Source organism: Hippocampus comes, unplaced genomic scaffold, assembly GCF_001891065.2.
Source record: "Hippocampus comes isolate QL1 unplaced genomic scaffold, H_comes_QL1_v1.1 scaffold104, whole genome shotgun sequence".
NCBI lineage: Eukaryota > Metazoa > Chordata > Actinopteri > Syngnathiformes > Syngnathidae > Hippocampus > Hippocampus comes.
In genome coordinates, this window is record NW_017806072.1 from 5,274,127 (window position 1) to 5,278,575 (window position 4,449).

Genomic DNA, 4,449 nt, shown 5'->3' on the forward strand with positions numbered 1-4,449 from the left:
TGCTGACAGTCAACTTTTGTATTTATAGACAGACACAAAAAGCTTATCATGGTCACATTTTTCATCTCCTTTTCTTTCGTCTGGAACTCTTTGTGGTCAGACTTGGCTTCAAGTGGAATATTTCCATCTTCCCAGCAGTCTTGAATGTAGCACGAGGCGAAGGACACATGTTGATGCAGACACTCACACACACATACAAAACACAGCAAAGAGAGCCTCCTCCTTTTCATGTGTGAGCTGTCTCCACACTGTAGGTGGATGATTAATGAGCTGATCAGCATTGGGCATTTGGGGGAGTATTTCAGGTGCAGTCTTTAGAGATGCTTTTTCACATCTTAAAATTCAACAGTGAATTTTTCTTTTATTGATTGGTCTATAGAAACCCTTGCTTTACTCCCTGTCTTGGAATTTCCCAACAATGCTAATATACCTGTGCCTATGTAGGTCAAAGGACAAGTGGTTTAAAGGCAAGTCGTAGGAAGAGCAACTGCATATCAAGCTTTTTCATGATAACTGAACAAAAACGCGGATGTTGAAAAATATATGGGCGCCTATTCAATGAAGCTGAGGACACACGCGCACTTATACAGTAGTCGGACGGCGCTGTGAAATGTCAATGGAATTCAGCAACCTGCAGCAATGAAAGTGGGTGACAGTCAAAATAAACCATTAGGCAGTTGAAGTGGGGAAGCACGTGGGTGTTTATTGCCACATTTACATAAAAACTTGGAGGCTTAATGTGGAGGAAACATGGGTTCCTTGGAGAATTCACTGGATTTTCACAAGCTTCCAAGTGCACTTCTAATATGCATCATATTTGCACAAAGACTTAAAATGAATTTTGTGTACGGCATCAGACCAAAAAACAAAATCTTTTGTCAAACTGTCATCCTTATTCCATTCTCTTTTTGTATTTGCATAACTTTAAATGAGATAAATCTGCTGAAGGCAGCACAGTGACATCAGGTCAGCATGTCTGTCTCAAAGTTGTGAGGTTCAGGATTCAAATCCATATTCTAATCCTCCAATGGTCCCCTAACTTTCCTGTGTGGGGTTTGCATGTTCTCCCTGTGCTTGTCTGGGTTTTATCCAAGTACTACAGTTTCCACCCACATTCCAAAATTGTGCGTGTTAAGTTAAATGATGACTTTATATTGCCCGGAGGTTTAAATGTGAGCATAAATGAGTGTCTGTATATATCCTATGATAGTCTTACAACCAGTGCGATCACATCGCCTCTGACTCAAAGTCAACTGGAATAGGCTGCTGCTCACCTGAAACCCTTTTGAGGACAAGCGCTTCAAAAAATTTGATCGCACGGGTGCAGATGTAGTTTATTGTCAACAGTCTGCCCTACTTTGATCTACTGCACTGAAATGGTGTGTTAAATTTACTCAATTTTGGCAATAAGATCATCTGGATTTATATACATCTGGTGTAAAATCTACTTAACAATGTAGCTGGATCCAGATGATTTTATTTTTTATTACGTGCAACCACTCAATGACATAAATTTGAGTAAATTCAATCCACATTTTTTTTTCAATGTGTATGCACTATAGTGTGACCTCAATTGTATTTATTTGTCAACGGAATGGGCTTAGGTCCTACAACCACATTTCTTAGAGTGAAATGAGCAAGTTCTTTGAAGGCAGAGGCCAGGAAACACCCTTCCAAAAAATAAACTTCAGTGTGGGGTGGTCGTCTGCCTCAACTGAAACGACATCAACTAATTTTCCAGGGCTATGATTTAGATGTGTCACAAGTAATCTTGAGCAATTTAAAGTGGGAGCATGATGTATTTATTGCTCTTGGGTTGCTCAAACACCTTTGATGTGAAATTACTTCAAGCTATTGTGGTACATACGAATCAGACTTGGCCAAAATCGAAACGTGCCACGCCGACGTGCAAAGTTTGGAGAAGCACTGACTTTGGTATGGTATGCGGGATGCTCTTTAGTTTTATTTTAAGATGTCAATCAGATAGTTCAGACATGGTAGAAATTATCCAAAGACCTGATGTCTCGCTGTTAAATGTGATCATCAGTCAGTGTCTCCCTGCCATGAATGTTTTAATGCAATCTCCTGTCAGTTAAAGTGAGCCTTTGCAATTATCACCCCTCGGGGCGAGTACACACGCAAAACCTCAACCTTCTTCTCATCTGGCCTCACCGAAGCATAAATTGCTCAAAGTTGATTCCGCCACACTCAAATAAATCAATCTTTTTATGGCTGCTGCACTTCTATAGCACAGCACAACAACATATTTCCAACTGCTTGAATTGTACCAATACTGTATGTGCGTTTTGTTCTTTTCAGCTGCATAACAAGGTGTCTCATATATCTACCACGCACACATCCTGACGACAGTTTCCGGCCTTGTGCCAGTGAAAATATGATATGAAAGCAGCAGATTATGCGGCCTTGGATAAGGAGAGAGAATGTGCACAGAGAAAGAAATAAAAATCAATCCTATCCCAAAACTCTCAAGAAAAAAAAATGCATTTCATGGAAACAAACACTCCATAAAAATGTCAAATGAGTCTTGGTTTTCCAAACCACATAATGACAGTACACAGCTACCCATGACCGTGTAAAATAGAATACAAAAATACACATTATTTATGATATATGGACAAAAGTATTGAGACAAACCTATAGACAACTTGGCGGCGATAGTTCGGGGAAAGCCCTTTTCGGTTTCAGCAATGACTGGGCCCTGACGCACAAAGCAAAGTTCATTAAGGTGTACTTGCATCAGTCTGGAGTGGAAGAATTTCAGAGTCTTCAACTTGAGACCAGCGAGCGCTCGTTTGGGTCCAACATTAGTGACGGACGACTTCACACATGTTTTTGGAAGCTGGAATGGAATCTGGCTTTATTTTCTTGTGGATCTAATGGCCATGTGTCCCAATATTTTTGCTCCTGTGGCATATTCTGGGCAGCAACTTTGTATTTTTGTATCAAAGAAGTTACAGAGCATTAAAAAAAAAAAAAACATCTGTTTGCTGTTTGGAGATTATAGCCTTTTTCCAGACCTGGCACTTGCTGTTAATGATTTAAAAATAGAGGCTGATTGTCAATCTTACATGCATACAAGCAACTATAACTTTAAGAATTAATTTTAGCCAATATCAAACATAAAACCCCTAATCCAGGTTTATGTGGAAAGCTTGTACAAATGCTTAGCGTTTCCTGTGCTGGTGCTGGACGTTGTTCTCATTGGCTAAGCAGCTTTGAAACATATCAGTCACAGTAGCAGAGGACAGGATGAAGAGACTACTTCCCCTTTCCATGTGCACCAATCCATGTGTCTGTAATAATATGAATAAATTGGCTTGTTCTAATTTGGTCTTGTCTTTCTCACACACAAATTAAACTTTTTTTATAATTTTTCATGGGTTGAACAACCCTTTGGGAGCACTTTGCTCATTTTTAGCTTCTGAAGACTCTGGCCTTCCTGTGTAAAGTTTGCATGTTCTCCCTGGCCTCCCATGAGTTTTCTTCGATACTACGGCTTAATTTCACATTCCAAAAGCCTAACAAGTGATACTGTACATCAGGAGTGGCCAATTCCGGTCCTTGAGATCCCCTATCCAGCCTGTTTTCCATGTCTCCCTCTTCCAACATACCTGCTTCAAAAGATCAACTTGTCAGCAAGCTCTGAGTGTTAGGGTTTGGGTGTGACCCCAAGAGCACGACAACAGGCAGGTATTGTTGAAGCCAACACTTGGCGTAGTTTATTCGAAGAGTCTTCGCAAGGTCACTCAGGGGGAAGCACGAGGAGTCCACAAGGAATTGTCCACACAAGGAACAAGCAGCTGTAGGAAATGGCAACAAAGTCCACTGGCGTGGTGACGGCACGAACTTGCACTGAGGAATGGTCTGTGAGTCAATATGTACCAGTCCAAACGAGCAGATAGGCAACAGGTGGGTGATGAGCTGACGAGTCTCAGGTGTGAGGTGCAGAGCAGCCTGGCTGAGGAGGCTGCCTGGCTGGCCCCTCCCTAACAGTACCCCCTCCCCTATGGGAGCCACCCGGCGACCTGCCAGGTCTGCCGGGATGGGCGCGATGAAACTCAGTGATCAGGGCAGGGTCCATAATGAGCCGGGAAGAGACCCAGCTCCGATCCTCCACGCCGTAGCCCTCCCAGTCAACCAGATACTGGAACCCACGCCCCCGGCGCCGGACATCCAGCAGTTCACGGACCTTCCACTGGGGGTGCCCGTCCACAAACTCGGGAGGAGGCGGGGCCGGGGTCGGAGGCAACAGGGGGTCGACAGAGACAGGTTTAACCCGAGACACATGAAAAACAGGATGGATCTTCATAGAGGGAGGGAGCTTCAGACGCACCGCTGCAGGACCGAGCACCTTCTGGATCACATAGGGCCCAACAAACCGGGGGTTGAGTTTCTTGTCACCCGACTGAAGAGGAAGATCCTTGGATG